Source organism: Leptodactylus fuscus, chromosome 11, assembly GCF_031893055.1.
Source record: "Leptodactylus fuscus isolate aLepFus1 chromosome 11, aLepFus1.hap2, whole genome shotgun sequence".
Taxonomy (NCBI): Eukaryota; Metazoa; Chordata; class Amphibia; order Anura; family Leptodactylidae; genus Leptodactylus; species Leptodactylus fuscus.
In genome coordinates this window covers 83,372,945-83,385,203 of record NC_134275.1, presented here as the reverse complement: position 1 = coordinate 83,385,203, position 12,259 = coordinate 83,372,945, and positions in this window count along the sequence as shown.

The window sequence follows — 12,259 nt, the reverse complement described above, 5'->3', positions numbered from 1 at the left end:
GATGAGCCATGTTTAACTCTCAGAAGCAATTGACACTTTTCCATCCATATTTCCCCATATTTTATTTTACCACAAAACATAATATTTCTCAAGTTTATTTGGTCTGAAATGCTGATACTTGAGAAAAAGGAAGGAAGACGCGTAAGCCTGCTGTGCCCTGAAAAGCAGAACTGCAGCCCTTAAAAGAGAAATTATACAAAATCGGAAAAAATCCCCAGAATTATGATGCAAATCTTTTGCTAAATCTTTTGAGCATCCGTCGGCTTCCCGTGATATTCGGTGGTAAAGTGCCTGTGTCCGGGTGAGACGTCTTGGCGCTGGGGGCGCTGTTGCATTTGTGACTAGGGAAAAGACTGTCACTAGTGGTGGTGAAAAGTGGTACTGCAGTTTAGGAATTCTGCACCCTGTAGGGTCAGGCCTCTAATTTCAATCATCTAACATAGTAAGAAATAATATCATCTTAATACATTTTTGGTTTTGCATTGTCCTGGAGGTTTCGGCTTTTCAGATCTTGCATGTTGTGGATTTTATTTCCTGCAACCAAACCTGTCAGGCGGTAGCAGAAATTGCTCTTTATTTTTCCTCGTGTCCACTTTGCACAGTCCCTACTTCTACAGTCCCTTTTGTTGATTCCAAATTGTTGGGAAATCTAACAAGAAGTGTTTCATTTCCTTGCAGCACCCCCACAGGGGAAATGAAGCGTTACACATTGTCCATTCATATCAATTGGTTGTCTATGTAATGCAGGACAGGACAGTCCTCCAGAGTGAGAGACGCTCTTTATGGGCACAAGTGGATCATGATCCGTGAATCCTCCACATTAATTCCTTAATAGGGTATATAAAATTGGATTTTCCGGACAACCCCTTTAATTCGGCAGCTCCCCCTGGTCTGGTGCAGTGGTGACCTCTCGTACTATACAAGCTCGGCAGATCTATAAACCCCAGCAGTTCAGTAAACGGTTGCATAGGACAGAAAGAGGGACAAAATCTGTGCACGCCAAAAGCTAGGCGCACCATGGCAATGTTTAGCTCCACCCACGTCTATGTTGACTCCGCCTATTCTTTGCGCCCCCTACACAGTATGATGCTCCTACAGTCACATTATAATGTTCCCCCTCTAATTGCCCTGTATGAAGTCCCTTTGCTCGCAACTCCGTTTAAACTGGGGGCAACTAAAGGGAGACTTGTCCCCCCCGCCAGTTACCCTTACAGTTTAATGTCCTATTCCAGTTGCCCCCAGTTTAATTTCCCCTTAATCTGCCACAGCTTAATTGCCCTCCTTCATTTGCCACCAGTTTAATTTCCCCTTCATCTGCCACAGCTTAATTGCCTTCCTTCATCTGCCACCAGTTTAATGTCCCCCTTCATCTGCCTCCAGCTTCATGACCCCCCTTCACCTGCTCTCAGTTCATCTGCCCCAGTTTAATTGTCCCTACTTAATTTGCAACCAGTATAATGCCCCCCTTTATCTCTCCCCAGTCTAATGTCCCCCCCTCCCCAAAGTTTAACATAATAAAATCACTGATACTTACCTCTCCTCGCTCCCCTGCTGTCTCTTCTCCTGGACTGTTCAGGGAGCTCAGGCGTGACATGAGTGACATCATCACATCGCACCTACAGCTCCCGGAGCCGGAGTATAGGGAGGGGAACTGTGCTCTCTGCTTCTGCTTCACCATTGTCTTCAACTCATCTTCATCCTCTCTGGAAGCAGATGAGTTGAATCCGGTGACCACGACCCACAATCCAGGACTGTCCTGCAGAATCTGGGAGGGTTGGGAGATATGCGGCTGCCTTCCGTTATAAGATACGGCAATGGCCGTAAGTGACCTTGTAGTATGACAGACAACGCTGCTCCATGTCACGGCTGTCGGTCCTCTTCGCATGGTCCGCATCCTGGGGATTTTCCACCCTTTGCAGATTTTGTCTTTTACACTTCTCTGTTCCAGCTGCAGTGATTCAGTCCTAGAACACTCAGTTCCTGGTACAAAACCGCGGTGTGAGGGAAGGAAGAGACGGGTTGCTAAATGTTATGTTCCTTCAAGAACAAAAAAAAAACAAAAACACATCTGAACCCCCAGGGTCAGCGCATTACAAGACAGTGGAAACAATGCAGCGGCCACCACATGCCTTCTGTGTTACTGGCAGACCTGGCTGCACATCCTTGTGTATACAGTCACACGTCGTACGGAACGTCCTCACTTCTGCCAAAAATAGATTTCAATTCACAAAAAGCCTTCTTTCCCGCCTGACTGCTGTGGTCTGCTGTGGCTGCTCTCCCATTACTTTGTGTTTTCAGTATGGCGTAATGTTCATGTGACGTGGCGCAATAACGACTTGTCCGTAGTGATCGGAACAATGGCGGGCAAGGACCGGCCCCCGGGGTCCCGAGAAGTAGCCATGGATGGCACATTAAGAAGACTGCAGCAGGAGACTGAACCCCTATTGTAGTCCATTATATTCTGGTTCTGGACTATGGACTTGTATGTGGACAGGACCGGAGGATCCTCCAGTAGACCCAGGCCCTGACATCGTAACAGGTCTAGCAGAAGACAACGCAGTGGACAAGACTTTGGAGTCTGTCACCGGGTCTACTTGTTATGGGGGAAAAGTTTGTACCCTTTTATGTGTTTTGGACCTGCTCATGGTTTTGGCTCACAAATACAGAGCAGTAATCGGTTCCGTTCACCTCTACATCGGAGACTCCGTTGCGACATCTCACGGCTTAATCGTCCACCACTCTCAGTTTAAAGGGATTCTACCATTAAACTACCTTTTTTTCTAATTACCACGTCGGAATAGCCTTAAGAAAGGCTATTCGTCTCCTACCTTTAGACATGGTCTCCGCCGCGCCGTTCCGTAGAAATACCGGTTTTAACCGGTATGCAAATGAGCTCTCCGCAGCAATGAGGGCGGGCCCCAGCGCTGAAAGGCCGTTGAGCGCGTCCCCATTGCTGCCCAGCGCTCTTTCCTGCGCCGCCTCCTTCTTCTGCAGCACCTCCGCCTCTTCTGGCTTCTCTTGCTCTTGTAGTTCTATATAGGAGCATAGAGAGGCCACCCCAAAATGGCCGTTGGCCAGCTCCTGTATTGAACTGCAAGAGCGGCTACCCAAAAATGGCCACTGGCCGGCGGCCATTTTTGGGTAGTCGCTCTTGCAGTTCAATACAGGAGCCGGCCGGCGGCCATTTTGGGGTGGCCTCTCTATGCTCTTCTATAGAACTACAAAGAGCAAGAGAAGCCAGAAGAGGCGGAGGTGCTGCAGAAGAAGGAGGTGGCGCAGGAAAGAGCTCTCGGGCAGCAATGGGGATGCGCTCAACGGCCTTTCAGCTCTGGGGCCCGCCCTCATTGCTGCGGAGAGCTCATTTGCATACCGGTTAAAACCGGTATTTCTACGGAACGGCGCGGCGGAGACCATGTCTAAAGGTAGGAGACGAATGGCCTCCGACGTGTTCTTATTCTGCATTGCAGCTCCATTTTCGTTAAAATCAAAATTTTATTCTTATGCAAATTCGCTGAAGTGACGTCTCCCACTTTGTCTGCAGTCAGGGTTACCTAGAGCGGAAAACAAAATCCTGGCAGGAGAAGAAACGCCCCAAAACCCTTTTCGGCTATAAAATCCTGATTTTCAGGAAAATAGAGCATCAATGCCAAATAAGAAAGGTATCTTTGGAAAGTGTAGAAGCCGCCCTACAAGGTACTGTCATTAGTATAATACCGATTTTCCTGCTGATAGACTCCCTTTAAATACAACGGACACTCAACAGACCCCATTATAGCCAATGGGGTCCTCCAGGCTCCTTACGTTACCACTATTTTAGCATTTCACCTGTCTGTTGTGCTGTTCGTCTGAGGGACCAGAACAATGGACGGCTGACACTAGTGTGAACTTGGCATAAAAGTAGTAATTGGTTGCAAAGACTCTAAAATCGCAACAAAAATAGTTAAAAATGAATTTTTTTAAAAAATTAACAGATCTCTAATGTAGAAATGAAATGGAGCGGGGCCACTGGCCTTGGGGGGCGGTTTTGTAAGCCAGGCTCCCTTTGCCCCCCCCGACTGTTTCGGAAGATTATGTCCTGTCCCGGCAAGTTGGTTGGCAACTGTGACAAGACCATATGTGACTGTAGTATTAGACGTCACAACAAAACCCTTAGGGGGCGCTTCCATTTAACTGAGACAGTTCCATTTTTATAAGATTTAATAAATCTGCCCCATTGACTCCATATTTAGCTCTTGTTCCATTGTAACCAACACGCACAAGTGTGAATGAGGCCTTAGGGGCTTTCAGATTCGTGTAAACGCCAAAACCTCCCCCCGGGTTCTCTGCCCTTCCTTTGAGAATCGATCACAGGGCTCATAGACCGGCATAGAAGGCCCCCGGGGACCTAATGATAGGACATGGCTCACCTTGGCTGCCATACTGGACTATGGGATCCTCCCTGATGCTAAAGGTCCTATACTAACAGATCTATATGGTCCTATACTAACAGATCTATATGGTCCTATACTAACAGATCTATATGGTCCTATACTAACAGATCTATATGGTCCTATACTAACAGATCTATATGGTCCTATACTAACAGATCTATATGGGTTTTATTATGAATTTCCTACAGTTCTTCACATTTATAGATTTGTCCACCTGGGGGCGCACGGCTGTCACCGTGCCATAGTCTATGTGATGATATGGTGACGCCCTCTGCAGTAACTGAGCAACATGACCCGATTAAAACGCTATAAAAACTTTTTCAGTAAGTAACAAAAATCCAATGTGACGTGAAAGGTGAGACGTGGGTAACAAGTGGTTAATAAGAGAATTGACCCCCTAAAACACAACAGACCACCAATACGTATAAATCCTTGAGTCTCTATTATGTGTCATTTTTATGGATGACAACTAATACGGCCACCAGCAACTCACCAACCCCAACCCTTCCGTAGGCGCCGCTTCGCTGATTCCGGGGCCGTTGGAATTTTTTCTCTAGTCCCCAGCGTTCCTGAGCTGTTGGTGTTATAAGCTTCAGCATACAATATGTTAATTAGATACCTTACTGTCAGGTGGGTGGTCCTAGGCAGTCTGTCCAGATCAGGACCACCCACCTGACAGTAGGGAACCTATTGGGTGCTGAAACTAACAGCACTGATTGCTCAGGAATGGTGGGGGCTAGAGAAAAAATTCCAACTGAGTCCAAATCCGTAGCAGAAGCAGGTATTGAAGGATGCAAGGAGGTGGAGGTGGTTCCAACCTAATAAAACCGATATAAATCGGGTATCACCGGAATCGGAATGACCCGCCGGACAAAGATGTTAAAACAAAATGCCAAAAATATGATACAATTGTGTGTTATTTCATGTGGACCCCCCCAAAAAACGTAATTAAAAACTGATCAAAAAAAATCTATGTACCCCAAAATGGTGGCAAATGAAAGTACAACTCATCACGCAAAAAATAAGCCCTCACATAGCTCTGTAGGTAGAAAAATGAAAAGTTATAAATTTTAGAAGACGGGGAGGGAAAATCTGAAAAAAGTCGCATCAACGTACAAAGACCCTGCGTCCTTAAGGGGTTAAAGACCATTGAGGGTCATACTTAAACCAATTTCTTCTGAGGTTCTAGACCTGTTCTTCTCTGCGTCCTCTCTAGACCTTCGCTGCCCTATTTACTCTGTCACTTCTGCCTTAGTAATCAGATTTTCAGTATACCGCCACCACCACAATAAGAAACACCGTCTATGGAGGACACCAGCCCACAGAGACATCCATCACTAGGTGACTCACATGTCGAGCCAAGTAAGGTGAAAGTGGAACATTTTGGTTTTTTACTCCTGAATTGTAGATTATAAATTGAAACCTGGTGGCGGGTCACGAACATAAGGCGGTATGTCTGAGATCTCATCAAATGTCATCGCCTTCATCTTTTGCATATCTGATGAAACTTGTTCCATTGGGTGAATTTAGTGAAACAAATAACTTTATTGAGTTGAAGCAAATGCAAATTTACAATTTCATATGAAAACTGGAAAAGGGTTTTCCTGCGAAATGTATTTTTTTTGAAAAATCTAATTAATAACGTAGTCTTAGGTGTCATAGCGATGGCGGTATGATGAGGTGCGTCTTGTCTTATCATATACTTCTATATGTCTCAGGTCTTCAGCTTCTTATTAGTGGATCATCCAATGAAATAAAATAGACCCAATTGGCTCCAGATGTGTCTCCCACTAGAGTTGCCCTTTTCTGGACCTTTGTGGCCTACATTCACGAAGAGTGGTGTAATGTATGGGGCTCATGTTATGGAATTGCTGCTTAAAGGGATTCTACCATTAAACCAACATTTTTTCTATTCACCACGTCAGAATAGCCTTAAGAAAGCCTAATCGTCTCCTACCTTGCTCAGTCGCCTCCAGTCCGCCGTTCCGTAGAAATAACGGTTTTTACCGGTATGCAAATGAGTTCTCTCGCAGCAATGGGGGCGTCCCCATTGCTGCCAGAGAACGCTCTCCAGGGACGCCTCCATCTTCAGCTGCATCCTCCTCTTTTCTCGTCGTCTTCCGTCTGGGGTCAACTCCGACGCCTGCGCAGTCAGCTCTACCAGTGAGACACCAGTAGAGCTGACTGTGAATGACGGCCGGCGGTTCTTACTCTTGTAGTTCAATACGGAAGCGGCCTCCCAAAAATGGCCGCTGGCTGGCATGTGCACTTGGCTCTGCTGGCGTCTCACTGGCAGAGCCGACTGTGCAGGCGTCGCAGTTTGACCCAGACAGAAGAGGCAGTTGCAGCTGAAGATGGAGGCGTCACTGGAGACAGTTCTCTGGCAGCAATGGGGACGCCCCCATTGCCATTTGAGCGCTGGGGCCCGCCCCCATTGTTGTGAAAGAACTGCTTTGCATACCAGTAAAAACCGGTATTTCTACGGAACGGCAGACCGGAGGTGACTGAGCAAGGTAGGAGACGAATAGCCTTTCTTAAGGCTATTCCGACGTGGTAAATAGAAAAAAAATGTTGGTTTAGTGGTAGAATCCCTTTAAGGTAATGGAACTGCTATTTGGACAATTTCCTAAGGCCTTATTCACACAACAGTGAATAACAGACATGACATGGCCATGAATGTCTATGGATCTACTCACAAGTCCATTTTTTTGACTGACTAAGACTTCGATGCTCTATCTTTGTCTGTTTTGGACATGTACGCATAGACACTGATGGGTTTTAAGGTTGCTTTGCCTACCAGTCAAGCTGTGGCTGGGTCAGTCAGAAGTTTAAAATGTAGAGTCTTATTCACACTGCTGTGCCCTTAAACAGACTAAAACAAGCCAACACGTCCATGAAATCCGCGAGGCCTAATTCACAGCAGGGCCAGAAGTAAAGAAGCTACCCATAATCCAACTTTACTCTGGTTCATAGAGTCTAAGGCTACCCTGAAGTATTCACCAAGGCACAAGGCAGGATGGACATTGCGGCTCGGGACCCAGAACAAGGCGCCATAAATAGGTGCACTTGCAGGCTAAGGACCAAACCTGTCGGCAAGAGGGTAATGCATGAACCAGTGTCCAAAACCAGGAATAGCTAAAAATAAAGCAGAGGAATATCATAAGCCCAAGCCAAAGATGAAGCCAAATCAGGCAAAGAGAGAATCGGGAGAGCAAACCAAAATCAGTAACCCAGGGAATTGGCGACAGGGAGCCATTGTAATTACAGGCTCCAGAAGGAAGGGCCTGGCTGCTCCAGCTCGATCTATATACAGGGACTTTCCCTCCTAATTCTGGGGCTCTCCCGTGACAGATTCTTACGTCTTCCCACCATCCTTCGTGTATTTCTACGTAACATGTATTCATGTGGGATCTCCGCCAGCCTCACTTCTAGGTATCAAGGACCCTTTACTCTTCACCAACACAAGTTCCTCGTAAATCAGGGTCATGGTCAAGGGAAGGTCCTAGAAGTAAGTTCTGAGAACATAGAGCCAGAAAAGTAATGTAATCACAGGCAGGTACTAAGTGTCAGAGAAAGGGTTAACGATGAGAGGATGAACTATAGTCCTGGCTGACTCTGTATCTCAAACCTCAGACTGACCGATCTGACCCAGCCAAGGTTTGACGGACCGGTAGGTAGAGCAACATTAAAGCAACAGCCACGTGGCCAATGCAGATGCTGCACAGAATAGAATAACAACTATAAGAGCACGGATATATTACACACTGACAGCTGAACTGCAGTACTACAGGCAACCTGAAGAAAGGGGCGGCACTATTTTGGAAGAAAGCTGCCATGTTTTTTTCCAATTCCTGCAATCCCTTTAAGACCATTATAGACATAAATGAGTATTCAATTGGTATCTATGCAACCCGAGTCTTCATGCATGCGTGTAGTATGCAGATCTGTTTCAATAGAGATAAGCGGGCAACTCCCAGCCTCGAGCGGTCAGAACATGCTGGGAGTTGTAGTCTTGCAACGACGACCACCCCATAGGTTGGAGACTATTACTCTAAACTGGAAATTCTCCCTATTCCCAGAACACAAGGAGCAAATATGATAATAGTCCAGAAGCCGACATACATGAAGGATATCTGGAATCTCCAAGCGTGCAGATGTGGGTGAAGGATTTCTTTGTGATCGAAACGTTCCCACATTGCAGCTGTTTGGACAGTTTGTCTTCTGGTGTATAATTTAATGGACGGTGTAAATGTCACAGGGAAAGCCCAAGCATTTCCTGTAAGTAAGCGATTTCCTGAATGGATGTGAGGAGGGAGGAGGCAGAGCTGCAGGCGCGGGAGACAGGGAGCCATTGTAATTACAGGCTGCAGAAGGAAGGGCCTGGCTGCTCCAGCTCGCTCTATATACAGGGGCTTTCCCTCCTAATTCTGGGGATCTCCCGTGACTGATTCTTACATCTTCCCACCATCCTTCGTGAATTTCTACGTAACATGTATTCATGTGGGATCTCCGCCAGCCTCACTTCTAGGTATCAAGGATCCTTTACTCTTCACCAACACAAGTTCCTAGTAAATCGTGGTCTTGGTGGGAAGGATCGCAGCTAGTAAATGTCCCACAAAATCCCAACCAAGGCTGCACGGGAGTCTGCTGAAAATCGGTGGAGAGAAAGGTTCTGCACAGGGGTCCGCCATTGTCTGTGTCTAACCGCTGTTTTAGTGTTCCGGCTCTCTCACCGTTGCAGCCATCTTTCATTCACCCCCTATAATGATGCCTTTACTCCGAACCCATCACTGCACAGGTTGTCCAGAATACACTTTACGCTTATTGCTGTCACTCATGTGCTGCCCCCCATTATATCCCCTCCCGTATCTCTGTCTACCACCCTACCTGTGCTCTACGTTCTGCTAAAGGTCCCACTCCCATCATCAAGACTTTTCTCATGCTGCACCAGTTCTCTCGAATGCGCTACATTCAGACCGGTTCTTAGCATACTTTTAAGCATACAGTCATGGCCAAAAGTTTTGAGAATGATACAAATAGTACTTGTTACAAAGTCTACTGCTTCAGTTTTTCTAATGGCAATTTGCATATACTCCGGAATGTTATAAAGAGTGATCAGCTTAACAGCAATTACTTGCAAAGTCAATATTTGCCTAGAAAATGAACTTTATCCCCCAAAACACATTTCAACATCATTGCAGCCCTGCCTTAAAAGGACCAGCTAACATCGTTTCAGTGATTGCTCCATTAACACAGGTGTGGGTGTTGATGAGGACAGGGCTGGAGATCAATCTGTCATGATTAAGTAAGAATGACACCACTGGACACTTTAAAAGGAGGCTGGTGCTTGGCATCATTGTTTCTCTTCTCCTAACCATGGTTATCTCTAAAGAAACACGTGCAGTCATCATTGCACTGCACAAAAATGGCCTAACAGGGAAGAGTATCGCAGCTAGAAAGATTGCACCTCAGTCACCAATCTATCGCATCATCAAGAACTTCAAGGAGAGAGGTTCCATTGTTGGCAAAAAGGCTCCAGGGTGCCCAAGAAAGACCAGCAAGCGCCAGGACCGTCTCTTAAAAGTGTATCAGCTGCGGGATCGGGCTACCAGCAGTGCAGAGCTTGCTCAGGAATGGCAGCAGGCAGGTGTGAGTGCATCTGCACGCACTGTGAGGCGGAGACTCTTGGAGCAAGGCCTGGTCTCAAGGAGGGCAGCAAAGAAGCCACTTCTCTCCAGAAAAAACATCAGGGACAGACTGATATTCTGCAAAAGGTACAGGGGGTGGACTGCTGAGGACTGGGGGAAAGTCATTTTCTCTGATGAATCCCCTTTTCGATTGTTTGGGACATCTGGAAAACAGCTTATTGGGAGAAGAGGAGGTGAGCGCTACCACCAGTCTTGTCTCATGCCAACTGTAACGCATCCTGAAACCATTCATGTGTGGGGTTGCTTCTCAGCCAAGGGAATTGGCTCTCTCACAGTCTTGCCTAAAAACACAGCCATGAATAAAGAATGGGACCAGAATGTCCTCCAAGATCAACTTCTCCCAACCGTCCAAGAGCAGTTTGGCGATCAACAATGCCTTTTCCAGCATGATGGAGCACCTTGCCATAAAGCAAAGGGGAGAACTAAATGGCTCAGGGAACAAAACAGAGAGATTTGGGGTCCATGGCCTGGAAACTCCGCAGATCTTAATCCCATTGAGAACTTGTGGTCAATCATCAAGAGACGGGTGGCCAAACAAAAACCTACAAATTCTGACAAAGTGCAAGCATTGATTGTGCAAGAATGGACGGCTATCAGTCAGGATTTGGTGCAGAAGATGATTGAGAGCTGCCAGGGAGAATTGCAGAGGTCCTGAAGAAGAAGAAGGGGCAACACTGCAAATATTACACCGCTGCAGTAACTCCTTCTAACTGTCACTATAAGCTTTTATTACTCAGAATATGATTGCAATTCTATTTCTGTATGTGATAAAAACATCTGACAAACACACAGAAACCAGAGGGAGCAGATCATGTGACAAGAGAAGATTTTTGGCATTCTCAAAACTTTTGGCCATGACTGTACACTAAAAACTTTTTTTGGCATCTTTATTCGTAGTCTGACTTTTTACCTTGTATTCCTCGAAGCCCTTCATTCACCCCATACATTCCTTGCGCGCTTCTTCACTCCATACCTGAGCCCGCCTAGATATTGGCTAGTGAGTGGCTCATGCAGCTTTATGTGTCTTTAGCCCGTAAAAAAGTTCTTAACCGTAACGCCAAAAACATCAGGACATTTATGTGACGTTCCTATCGGCAGGGTTCACATCTCCTGCGTCAGCCCACACCTCCTCATAAATCTGGGCCTTGCTCCTCCACTGATATATACGCCAGCTCAGTAAAATTTTGTAAATAATCATAAGTCTGTCCGGCCATGCTCCATACCATATCGCCTTCAGGAAAGTGGCAAGGGCAGCGAAAAAGAGGGAAAAAAAATCACAAATTTTTGTGCAAATTTTTTTCTGGCATACAAGGCATGGTAAATCCTCATTTATGTTCACGGCCTTTGTGATGTTGGTGGAGGCAAAGGGTTTGTGTCTTCTGGACTCATGTGTGACCCACTACTTGTAAGAAGTCTAAGTCCTCTGGTGGATGTAGTTGCTCCCATTTGTGACATGCCAATTTGGAAGATCCAGCTAATGGTGTATGGGGCTCTGTCAGGAGACACGGGGGGACTGGACCACCTCACCATGGCCAAGAAGTCCTAGACTCACTACGTGGTTGTAGCTGCACTCTTCATACAATTTTTCCATAGAGAAGTCCAAATGTATAAGAATCTCGTCTCAGTGACCGACTCCCCTTAATTTTGGTAGAAAAAAAAGCTAATTTTTGACCCAACTTGTCCAACTCAAAGACATGAGTTGAGGGTAGACAATGATCACCAAAGTCTGTGTACGTTAGATGGAACTTGGCCAAAACCATTGATTTTGATGGCATCGGCCAACTAATTCATGTCTAGGGGGCTCAGGCCGGTCCCTGAAGACTTTCTTATCTCTTCCTTTGTAAGAATGAGTCGTCTCACTCAGTTTTTTCCTCTTGTGTGACGTCATGGCCTACAAAGAGTGAGAGCCCATAACAGGTTTATGCCAAGTAGGACATTTCCAACCTGAGCTTGCGCCCCTCATCCACAAGCCTCACGCAGTGGCAGAGCTGACTCAATGCTGCACAATAATTATATAAAATAAAAACAAAAATAGAAAATAGACAAGTTTTCTATGATGACCTTAGTCTACTGGCTTCAGACAATGTGCGAGACGACAATCTCGAGAACAATGCGTGGTTG